Source organism: Falco peregrinus, chromosome 1 (genome assembly GCF_023634155.1).
Source record: "Falco peregrinus isolate bFalPer1 chromosome 1, bFalPer1.pri, whole genome shotgun sequence".
NCBI lineage: Eukaryota > Metazoa > Chordata > Aves > Falconiformes > Falconidae > Falco > Falco peregrinus.
Window position 1 is genome coordinate 86,810,222 of NC_073721.1, and position 9,931 is coordinate 86,820,152.

A 9,931-nucleotide genomic window follows, 5' to 3' on the forward strand; every position below is an offset into this window, starting at 1 on the left:
TCAAGCTCTCTTGCTGTTTTTCATCCATTCTCAAATCATAATAAATTACACACACACACACAAGATTTTAAAAGGACCCTCCCTTTTACTGCTCTGTGCATTTCATTGTATTCAAACCTATTGTATTGTGCCTAGATTCTATACTGTCAGAACCTGGTCTTCCCGTCATTAGATTATAAACTGCATGGAAAAAAGGCCATTTTTTTATCATAGGCAACATCTCTCTACTGAAGTGCACATCAAAACCTATAGACAGATGTCGATATTAAAATATAAGCAAGATTAGTATCACTTATTGCATTGTTAGTTAAATATCTTGGGAAGCTGCAATGAGAAATTTGTTTACTTTTCTTCTATTTTTCAAGTGTTAGGAAAGATTCCCTGAAAATATAGGAAACATTATTTTTCTTTAAAACCCAAGAGTCACTCTTGTGGTGAGCACTGAAGGATTTCATTCATCTGCACTTTCTCATTACCAAAGATGTCCCTGTTCTTTTTAAGCATCCTTATTCATATGCTAACATCACAGTAAACAACATCCAGACAAGAAGCCAAATGGGTTCATTAGTTGTCCCTCCATCCATAGCTAACCAGCTCAGAAACACAGTCTTTTGCCAAGAATACCAGTAAGCACAGATTTATCTACTGTTACTCCCCTGTGAAGATTGCACTGCATCATCATTCAAAGTCCTAAAGCATTGAGTTCTCACTTTGTCTGGGAATGCATTTGGCCTGCGTCTGGTCTTGAACAGCTGTATTTAAATTATTTTCTTTTAAAAGGGAGAGATTTATTGATAGAGGATGAGGAAAAGTCACAAGGAGACAGCTTGGTTTGGAGGTCAGAATATACTAGACTGGATCAATATTATAGCTGGTGATTGTGGTGTTCAGAGTTCCTTCTACCCACCTTTAAAGGACTCTTTAATGGCACCCTATGAAAGAAACTCCACACAAAGTAACAGCACCATTAAACTTGTAAAAATAAGTGATCAGGCATCAAAGTGTGGAACATCCTGGAAAAGCCTGACTAGGAGCATAATAATAAGCTTGTCATGCACAAGTAATAAGTATAATATTTTTTGGTTTTTTATTTATTTATTATTTAATTAATTATTAATTGTTATTTAATTTGTTGATATTAAATTATTAGTTTATTAATTAATAATAAAATAAGTAATAAACTTGTCATGCACAAGGAATTTTGTCTTGTTTTAGCAACCTGAAGAACATAAAGTAAAAGAGCAATGTCTGACTAAAAATAGTATCTTTAGAAGACAAACACATTTTTTGGTTTGGTGTTACTGTTAACACCTTAGCCTATTACAAGTAAACATTTTCACCCTTCATTGAAGACTGTCTTGATGGCTGTATTTGCATCAGGTGATGGGAAAAAAAAAAAGTCTCAGCTTTCACTTTTTGGCTTTACCTCACTGGCACAAATACAAAATCATCAAACTTTAAGTACTTGCAGAAAGTCCAGAAACACAAGTCAGAATTTCTTCATTCTTTTCTGACTAAACAAACAGAAACATTCTTTATTAATCTTAGATTTTGAAAGTGCTTGGAGTTTGGTGGGAGAGAGGTTGGTTGGGGTTTTTAGAAATGTATAATGTTTTGGCAGCATCTGTACAATACTAAAGCATGTGGAATATTGAAAGGGTTTACGTTTCATTTTTTCTCTGCTGGCTAAACCAGTTTCACAGTCATTGACTTTCATTCCCTATTCCCGTTGTCAAAAATGATATCACACTGCAGTAACTTATGCTTAGATATGTCAATTTTTGTTACATATCTGGAAAGAAAAATAGTGGACTCGTGAAGATAACAGCCTCTTCTTGTGCAAGGCCTCCTGCTGTTGAACTGAGCGAGATGGATATAAATTTCCTGGAAAAAACATAATAAGGAGAAATATTTCTGAGATGAGCTCAGAATGCCTTGCAGGGATGGCAAGGTTTGTGTCTTTTCAGACGCTGGGGTAATTCTCAGGGGCTCTGCTAGCAGTCCAAAATGAAAACACAATTAGTACCATCCAGGCCCCTCACCACTTTGGAGAAACAAACCGTAAAGGCATTTTCTAGTGATATCACCAATGACTGTACCACTGGACCTAGTGAAGGTTACCCCAGCCTTTTTGAGCAAAGCTTTGACATGTTTCTCACCTTCTGTAACTACAGCGACTAATGAAGCTTCCTTTATAGCAAGAAATGGAGTGCAGATGACATCGCATGTAGAGGATGGAAGAAATTTTGGGGTCACTCCTTGGCTGGGATCAGGCAATGGTGTATTGGTGTCCCACGGGGGATGGAGAAGGCAGGGGAAAAAGCGCTCAGGTGCGGCCTGGCCACACCTCCTGCGTTCCACTCAGGCATGTGTCTGCACGCCCCGGCGGCGGGGGAGCTGCTACCGGCTGCTCGGGCCGCACGGCAGCGCTAAGCCGGGTCCCACGGGCAGGCGCGGAGCGGCGCCGCCAGCCAACTAGCCCGAGCCCGGGGCCGTACGGCCGCGCTCGCCGAGGGGACCGCACACGGCGCTGCCCCCAACCCTGTCCCCTGCTGCGGCACCTGCTGGAGCCACCAGTCACCCCGGCCGCCAGGGACAGCAGGACAGCCGAACCAGTGTGTAAGACTCTTCTTACAATTCTGCTATTTTACAACAGGCCACATTTAACTGTAATGAATGTCTTTGGAAAATAAAAATTCAGTCACATCAGGAGAAAACTCGGCACTTCAGGCAGCACGCAGCAGCGCGCCCCGTCCTCCGCCCGCCCGGCATTGAGGCGGGCTGCACCCCGAGCCCCTCAGCGCACGTGCTGGGGCGGGTCGCGCCCGCCGCAGGGCCCAGCCGCAGCACTGGCCGGCGAGGGCGTCGCAGATACAGGCCTCTGGGAAGCGAGGGCGCAGCGCGGCCCCTTGCCCCTTCGCTCGCCGCGGCTCCCCCTCCTTTCTGCTTGTTAGCACCGACGCCGCGCGCTCTGGGCGCAGTTTGCAGGTGCCCCGGCGGCCTCCGCAGCCCCCGAGCGCTGCTCCCGCGCGCGGGAAGCGCCGGGCGGGCGCGCGGCGGCGAGAGGCAGGCTCTCCCTCTGGAGGCCTGCGGCAGCATCGCCCGCGCTCCGCCGCTTACGCAACCGCCGCGCGCCGCGGGCGGGAAGGGCGCGCGCCGCGGGCGGGAAGGGCGCGCGCCGCGGGCGGGAAGGGCGCGCGCCGCGGGCGGGAAGGGCGCGCGCCGCGGGCGGGAAGGGCGCGCGCCGCGGGCGGGGTGCGGGGGTGGCGGCGCGGCGGGAAAGCTGAGGTGAGGCGGCGCGGGTCTCACGCGCGCTGCTACGCGGCGGTAACAGCACACGCAGCAGCCTGTCAGCTTTTGGAAAAGCCTCTGTGACAGCTCATATATATATATCTGGCTGTGACAAAAGGGAATAGCTGAACCCTATTCCGGTGATATGTCGTGGATGTGGGGAACACAGCAGCCAAGCATTGCACGCTTGTGCTTCCCTTCAACGGCTGAAGCACCGTAGCCCTGTCCTCTGACCGCAGGTGTCAATGACGCTGGGCTGTGCCAGACCTAACTGCAGGGGCAGTTCCTGCAGGTTCGTTCTGGGTGATCCTGCAAGAGACTAAACAAACTACACAGCCCTTACAAGCAGAGGCCTGACTGATGGCTTCTCAAGACTGCCTGTAGCATTCCAGGGGTCTGATAATGCTCTGGTTGGCCATGGTGAAACCCAGCGTCCTGTCAACGGAGAAGCACTTTATCCAGCCTTTGTCCAGACCCCTCCTGAGAGAACAGATCCTCTCAAAGGATGGGTTTTATCACCACCTCCGTGAACCTGCTGCAAGGACACTGTGAGGACTGCTGAGCTGAGGAACTGGCTACAATGATAGTCAACTGGTAACTGAGATCAGGACCAAGCACTGTGTTCCCAGATGGGATGGGGAGGCAACGCTGCAAAGAAGGAGTCATTCCAAGCAAATTCCTATGTACAAGAACCCCAAAGCACAGCAAATTCAAATGTTTTTTGGATGTCGTGGTATAGCATGACATAAGGGGGAAACAGCCTGTCAGCCCCCTGCTCCTCTCACCATGGCAATGGCTGTACACCACCACAGCTTTGATCTACTCTCAACAGAACGGAGGCTGGTGAGAAGCTGTGATAGGAGCCAGGAGGGTGTAACAGGGGCTGCAGTACTATGCCACAGCCCACGCATCGTTCTGCAGCCTCCTGCATGCGGAGCAACAGCCCCTAGCACCGGCCTGTGTTCAACAGCTCTGCCATGGTTTGAGCACCTTGCAACATGTGCGCTGCAGATGTCCTTTCCCCTCACCAAAGCGTATGTATTAATTTCCCTGCTTGATGTTGGTAACGATTGCTGTGGTGTTTGTGGTGCTAGAACCTAAAAGCCTTGCTCATAACATTTCTGAAACAAAAAAACCCAAAACAAAACAAAAAACAAAACACCCAAATGTGTATTTTTAAAGTGTGGTGCTCAATAGGACTTGTGTGGATGTTTCTAGCTCTTTCTACAACCTAAAAAAAAAAAAAGGCAAAGAATTATTACACCTCCTCTGTCCAGCCTCCAGCACAGGAATAAAACCAACAGCTCCGGCTTGCCTGACAAGCTGTGAAGAGTCAGATAATCCTGTCCAGCTTATTCTCCACTCAGGGGCAATTTGTTCCTTTTAAACCCCTCAGCAGCCTTTTGCCAAAGCTCCCATCAGGGAGATTGTGCTGTGAGCTGTACAAATATTTACTCAACCATCCCCACGCTGCTTCCCAAAGAGCTTATTGCTGTCCCCCCCACTCCCCTGCCGGCACGAACCACAGCCATGAGTTAATCTGGTTAATGCTCAGATTTTACCGTGTTTGTTTCCGAAGTGGTCCCCCTACTACAAGGCGACGGAGCCCGCACGCGCGCTCTGGTCCGCCGCCACCACAACACCCCAAAACCAGGCTCGTGTATGCGGCGGGGGGCAGCGCGACGTGGGGAAAGAAAAAGAAAAAAGAAACGACAACAAAAAAATAAAGGGGAAAAAAAAAAAACCCCAAGGCCCCAGCGAGGATCGAACTCGCGACCCCTGGTTTACAAGACCAGTGCTCTAACCACTGAGCTATGGAGCCTCCGCTCAACATCTTTTACGTCTGCCCCTAACCCGCGGTCGCGCGCCTCCCCCTGCCGGGCGCCCCGCGCCCCCCCGCCGCCCCGCCCTTACCCCGCCCGCCCGCCGCCCGCCGCCGCTGCGCCGGCCCCGGCGGGAAGGGCCCGCCCTGCGGAGCGGCGCAGCGGCCGCCGCCGGGAGGAGCCCGCGGCCCGCCGGCAGCCGCTCCCGGCGCGGCGGGAGGCTGGCGGCTGCCCTGCAGCGGGCGGGCGCTCGCGGCGCTTCCAAGCCGCGGCTGCGTGGGGCGAGCCCGGCCCGCGCGGGGGGGGTCCCTGGGGCGTTTGCAAAACCAAGAAATAAAGCTGGTCGGAAATGCACACATCCAGCCAAGGCAAAAAAGACCACAAGAGGAGAAATCAGGAGCAGGTGAATGTTTGAAATGCAGTCTGATTCTTACAGGTTAGGTGAAAACTTGCCGTGACAAAGCTGTGTAAGCCGGTGCGGGGTGCTTTTCTCGGAAGAGGCTGGGTAGTCTTGGGAAGTTAGAGAAACGCTGCTGAAGGACAGAGGTGCTGCGCCCCGCGGGGCTCTCTAAGCACCACTTGCTGCGTGACTCCCCTGGGCAGCGCTAAACATTAGCCTTAGAGAAGATCTCTAACTTACTCTCTCACCGGGTACCTGCAGGCCATCATCGCAGGGGTTATGGAGTTCAGAGCCAGAAGGTGGAAGCTTCAGCTAATACTTAAAAGGTGGATGGCAGCAGTGCTGTAGGACCCGTTTTAAGTGTACTGCATCCAGTGCTGGTGCTGGATATCATCACCCCTAGTGGCACACATTAAAGCAGATGCCTTAAGAAGAGCTTCAATTGCTTATGGCTGGCCTGAGGTTTTGTTTGCAGGTAAAATTATTTAAATTCCAGACGTATGCCTTTCAGAAAGCAGTATTCAGGGCCCTGTCTTGATTCTGTAGCAACACCTATTTCTATAGAATTCAGACTTGGATCAGTGGGTGGGAAACGGATGCAATGGGATAGCTCATAAACCTGCCTTGGCTTAGAGAAGTCTTATAAAGAATGTTATTCAATAGAAATAAATCCCAAAGTCCACAGCGGGATCAGGGTCTGCAATAGTCTGGGTGCTAGATGTATAAATATGTGATTTCTGCCCAAAGAGTTTTCCTATCAAAGGATTTTCTCACATTAACCCCCTGATAGTTTGTAATAAATGACAGCAGTAAAATTTGAAATTAAACTCTGAACAATTATTGCTGACTCTTGGAAAACAAAGCTCCATGGGGCAGCTAGATAGTAGATACTGAGCAACAGGGGGGAGGTCCATTTTCTTCACTGAATGATATTCATTACATGGGTATGAATTCAAATTATTGTGAAAATATTCAGTGAAGATAAGTTTAAATCCATTAAGAGTGTCCTCTTAATTCTGTATTAACTCTGGAAATAACAAGAAAGTCTAAGATGTATTTCTAGTCATCATGACAAAGACAGTCTTCTTAAAATTACAGGTACATCTATTAATTAGACATTATTCGCTGTGTTGTTTCTTGCTAAGGACATGTTTCCTTTGAGATACTATACTTGATAATAAGCAGGTTGCTTCAGTCTTCAAAGCTGTGATAACTGCCAGTGGCAGCTTTGATGCTTTTCTAGATGGCATTGAGGAATCACAGCAGAAAACTTTATAATAGATGTGTTTGTGCATGTGTGTGTCTATGTGCATGTGTCTAATGCAATGGAAGTTTAAGAAAGCAATGTTGCAGAAAACGAAAGGTGTGCATGTTATTCACTATCAAGATAATGTTGACATGATTAGTTGTTACACCTTGGGAAACAAAAAATCTTATTACCTTGTAAAAGACCTTGCAATTTTCTCATGCATGCCTCTTTTCACAGTCAGCCTGAGTTGCCACATGCCCATTTGAACTTGGGAAAGTCAGTGAAATCCCCACTGCAGACTGTCATGCAGGTTCATCAATGCACAAGCAGTCCAGAACATATTTAAGCATTACTTAAAAAACCCCAGAAAAACTCCCAAAAAGCCCAACAAAAAAAAACCCCAAATTTTATGAAAAGTTATTATTTGTTACCATACTGTTCTCTTAAAACTCTGTTGTGTTCTTCTGCTACTGCACATCACTGCTAAGGCAGAACAACCAGAAAATATTTCAGCAAGGTTTTTTAAGTCCTCAAGGGGATGGACCTGTCACTCCTAGGGCAAGAGCTGCCCCAGATTCCAGCTATAGGACAAAGGGACCCTCGTTGAACAAGAATAATTCTACTGGGATTAGTATTTAAAACCCTTACACCCTTAAGAAGTACAGTCCTCAAGAACTAATGGGCACTTCCACTGATTAAATTAACCTGGGAAAAGCAGACAATTGTCCACTGAAAGAAACATGATACAGAGCACAGCTGATTCTTTAGGAGCTGAAACTCACAAAGACAGGATTGTACAAAACCTGTGTGAGGGCTGGCAGCACAGCTGTGGCAGTTGGCACTTACCTTCTCACTTCAACAGGGACTGACTGCTGGAGTGAAAGATATTTGCCTTCCCTCAAACACCAAAAGAAATAATCAGCTGTGATACATGAGGAGGACAAAACTGAAAGTGACAGCACTTATCAATGGGAGGAGTGAAGTATTTTCTGCATTCTTCAAAGGGAGCATTATCAAAAAACCCCACAATGATAATTAAAAATAAATTCTTACCTCTCTTATCATCATCTTAAATGACTGACTGTAAGGATTTGAAAGCTTGGCTTTTTCTCTCCTTTCTATCTCTTTATTCTAGGCTTATTTACAGCAATAAACCAACACTGACTAGTTTTCGTTTGGTCCTGGAAGACCTGCACAAAACCCTGATAGTAGGGATACTGAATCTTGATCGAGCAGTTGTTTAGTCTGAAAATGAATGGTAAGGTCAGAGGTGTCTGAATTCAAGATAAGAGAATGGACTCAGTTCTCAAAGCGCAGTTAATTGTGTTTTAAAGTTTTCATGTGCTGGCACTTTGTTGCTATGTTCACATCACTTCAGGGAATGTACAGATCACCTCTAAAAACCCCTCTGATTACTATGGAAATAAGAATCAACAAATAAACCAATAAATTATTTACATTCCTACCAGTACTCTTCTCTTTCTCTACACTGCTCTATTTTATCTCTCCCCCGCATCTTTCAAAGACATTTTCAGAGATGAACCAATATCTACTTGACAATATTCCTTTAAACACATATTCTTATTTCACCCCAATATTACTGAATATGTCATCTTTTTATAATAGAGGGCGATTCTTTGCATATGAAATCTAAAAATGCTTGTCTAACTTAAGCTACCAGAATCTATTATTGCAGTAATCACTCCCTCACTAAGTCTGTACATCAGTGCCTGAGCTGGGAAACCCTCCATTTCTTCAGTGCATTAGTATTGACAAAGCTAGTCCTTCAAATACATTTTTAATAACCTTTTTATATGGTGCAATATCACTGAAAGTTCACTGCATTTATTTTTGTCAGTTCAGAATGGTGGGATTTCATGTGAAAGGACTGAAAAGATTTTTCTGTTAGTGCTCTTCATTTTAAGGGCCCCAGAACATTAATGCTGTGAACATTAATATTCTGGCCTGATAAGTAATCTGGTTCTGCTCATATTGCAGTTGGGCTAATGGAAGAAACCAGAAAAGTAGCTTTGTGGATCAGGAACACTGCCAAATTGCAGGGATCTCCTCCATGGTTGATGATTTCTCTTTCTTTTTGGATTTTTTTAAATGTCATTATAGCAGAATGGTGCCATAGGCTGCCTTTCATGTTACCTGAGACATCAAAGGGAGGTACTGAGGACCTGCCTTTTCACCGTTTTTCACCTTTTTCAAGCACTGACATTCACAACTAATGAGTCCAACATACTGCAAAAAATAGCATCCCTGCCCATGAGTGGCATCCTAGCCTTTATTGTGTCAGAAGCTCCAGCTTACAGCTTTCAAGCTCTTAGAAGCTTTGAGCCTCAGTCTAGTCACATCTAGCCATGTGGTAGACATACCTGTCCGTGCCTTGGACCACGGACTGGTCCTGCTCCTGAGCTCACCAGGTCATGGCATGGGTTAGGACCCACAACACAAGGCTGTGAGTGGGTGCGGCAGTGCCTGACAGCATATTCCTCCATTACATTGCACCCAGCTGCCTCTATCCCACAGCAAAACCTCCTGCGCTGGGCAAGTGAGGTGCCAAAGCAGAAGGTTCCTGCTGGAGCCATGATGCAAATGTCTGACCAGCAAGTCTCCTGGCAACAAGAAGGAGACAAAGTCCAAAGGGATGAGTTTGCAGGGTCAGCATGTGAGGCTCCAAAGATCCGCTCCAGCCAGGTGCCTAAATTCCCACCAACATAAGGGAAGAACCAGCTCGTAAGAGATGAAGTTGCATGGTCATATCTCTGAAGCTGTGTGCACTTCAGGAGCCATCAGTGGGGCTGACACTGACTAGGAATCTTCCTGGAAATCTGAGGAGATAAGCCAAGGAATAAATTGATTTGCCTTACACATTTACAACATTGCTTACCGTTTTGGTCCCTTGGTCAGGGGTGAGGTCCTGGAAAGGGGACATGCCTCTTCTATGAATCAACAAAGGATTTTGACATCATCCAGTATCCTTCAAGAACATGAAATTAATTTTCCAGCTGTCACTCACAATCAATCTATTCATGCAGAGGGGTAATATTTTGTTCTCTCACGGTACACAGCTATGAAGATCACCTGTGTATTCACTGTGCCAGTCTGTTTCCTGAGCAAAGAAGGAATTTCCCAGGAGTGGACCAAGACTGCTTCCTGCAA

General features: G+C 46.6%; 1 non-coding gene across 1 annotated transcript; it reads right to left on the reverse strand.

The window, feature by feature from the left end:
* Positions 1-5,040: 5,040 nt before the first annotated feature.
* On the reverse strand, positions 5,041-5,113 carry TRNAT-UGU (transfer RNA threonine (anticodon UGU)). The gene has a single exon. It is a non-coding gene; the product is annotated as a tRNA-Thr (tRNA).
* Between the last annotated feature and the right edge of the window lie 4,818 nt (positions 5,114-9,931).